Source organism: Tenrec ecaudatus, chromosome 8 (genome assembly GCF_050624435.1).
Source record: "Tenrec ecaudatus isolate mTenEca1 chromosome 8, mTenEca1.hap1, whole genome shotgun sequence".
Lineage (NCBI taxonomy): Eukaryota > Metazoa > Chordata > Mammalia > Afrosoricida > Tenrecidae > Tenrec > Tenrec ecaudatus.
The window spans coordinates 78,574,683-78,577,344 of record NC_134537.1 but is presented as its reverse complement, the minus strand read 5'-3'; positions in this window follow the sequence as shown (position 1 = coordinate 78,577,344).

Sequence of the window (2,662 nt, the reverse complement as noted above, 5' to 3'; positions counted from 1 at the left end):
AGGAGGACTGCTACAAGCCCCCACCTGGTGGGGACATGTATGTGTGTATGTACTTCTGGTAGGTACAGGTATGCGTGAATACAGTGGCAGTCCTCCTGGTAGATACTTTTATATGTGTGTATTTGTGGTGATATTACTTCTGATGGGTACATGTATGTGTCATGGCAATATTCCTGGTGTGTGTGTGCATGTGTGTTTTATGGCAGTCCTCCTGATGGGTATGTAGGTATGTGGGGGCAGTACTGCTGGCATGTGTGGTATGTATGTATGTATGCAGTAGCAGCATGTCTGTGTGTGTGTGTGTGTGTGTGTGTGTGTGAGTGTCTACTGGCAGTCTTCCCGATGTGTGGATGGCTTGTGTCAAGTCTCCTAGTGGTTACCTGTGTGTATGTAGGTGCGTGTGTGGTGGCAATTCTCATGGGGGGGTTCTTCATGTACATGTGTTCATGTCTCTGGTGGCAGGCCTCACGGTAAGTACATGTGTGTGTGATGGCAATCCTTCTGGCGAGTGTGTGTGTGTGCAGTGACAGTCTAGGTGAGTGCGTTTGTGCATATAGCTGCGTGTGTCTTTGTCATTCATCCTGGTAGGTGTGTGTCTCCATGTCACGTAGCATCATCAGCTGTACGTGTGGCTGGTAGCAGTCCCAGAGGGCGTGTATGTGAGGGAGTTGGGGTGAGTGGCTGAGTGGTGAGGGTCAGAACAGTGCAGGCATGGACATGAAGTGGTTTACAAACATCAAATTCTTTGCTGTTTGGTTAGTTTTGTTCTAAATAAAATAACTCCTGGCCATGCAGTTTCATGGTGAAGAAACACCTACCCAACCTTTAGCAGTAAGTGACCCGAGAGGCCACAGAAGTTTCCAACAGCTAGCTCCTAGCTTACAGGGTGACCCTTGGGGATCCCATTTCTACAGCCCTCTCAACAGTCCCATACATGCACATGTATCCACCAGAAGGATTGCCCCAGGCACACACACGTGTACACACACATACCTCCCAGAAAGATTGCTACCAACTACACTTACACACATGCGCACACACATATACCCAGCAGGACTGCGACCAGTAAGACACATGCACCCACATAGGCACAGGTGAAAGATGTGGGACTATGGAGAAAGATGTGGCGGTTTGTCTCACTCTCTGTGGGATCCACGTCAGAGCGACCGTATGTACAACAGAATGAAACACTGCCCAGGTCCACATCGTCCTCACAATTGTTGTTTCAGCCCATTGTTGAACCCTTGTCTGAATCCATCTTACCAAGAATCTTCCTCGTTTTTCATTGTCCTGCTCCCCTACCATACATGATGTTCTTTTCCAGAAACTGGTCTCTTCTGGTAACAGGTCGAAAGTATGTGAGACAAAGTCTCATCATCCTGTTTTCTAAGGAACATCCTGGTTATACTTCTTCCAAGACAGATCTGTTATTTTAGCAGTCTGTGGTACTTTCAATATTCTTTACCACCACCATAATTCAGATGCATTGATTCTTCTCTGGTCTTCCTTCTTCAATATCCAGACTTTCACATGCATTTGATGTGATTGGACATATCATGAATTGGGTCAGGTGCACCTTGGCTCTCAAAGTGACACCCTTAAATTTCAACACTTTAAAAGAGGTCTTTTGCAGCAGATTTTTCTTTGCAACGTGTCATTTGATTTTTTGACTGCCACTTTCATGTCCGTTGATTGTGGATCCAAGCTAGATTAAATTTTTGATGACTGAGTTCTCCACTTACCATGATGTTACCTAAAGATTACAACTTCAGAAAATCTAGGCAGAAGTTCTACTCCCTAACATGAGGTTAATATGAGATAGAATTGACTCTTTGATATACAACTACCCAGCTATCCAAGTTAGGAGTCAACCTTGATCATATCCCCTCAATATCTACCAAACGATTTTCCTGTCTCTCACAACTTTGCCTTAAGAAGACTCACAACAGGAAGTACTGGTCTAAAATGACCATAAACACAAGAGGGTCTTTTAGAAATTTTCCTTAAGAAAAGTATCACTTAACTGAAGACAAAATGGGTGTATAAGCAAATGTGGAGAGCAGATGGTGCCTGGCTATATATTAAATAAAAAGTGTCTGGGGTCTTCAATTAAAGGTTTGAGGTTAAGCAAGCAATCATCTAGCAGGGAAGCAAATAAGCCAACGTGGAAAAAGCCTGTGTGATCATGAGGTGTCAATGGGATCAGGTATCAAACGGTCCTAAACAACTATATTTATGTGAATAAGGGGGTTGGAGTGGAGACACTAAGCCCATCTGTAGACAATTGGATATACGTCCACAAAGGGTTATAAGGACAGGATGATTCAATCAAGGTGCAGTCTAGCACTGATGAAACCACATCATTCCTCTAGTTCCTGAATGCTTCTTCCCACCTCCACCCCCCTCACTCCCTCACTACCATGACCAATTCTCCTTACAGATCTGGATAGACTGGTACAGATAAGAGCTCTCAACATATGGAATTCAGGAAAGATAAACCCATTAGGACCAGTAGTGGGAGTAGCAATATCATGAGGGTAGGTGGATGGTCTGGGAGGGGTAAGGGTGAGAAATGTGGAACCCATCACAAGATTGGATATATAGCTGCCACACCCCACACCCCCAAAGGGGACAAATAACAGAAATGTGGGTGAAGGGAGAC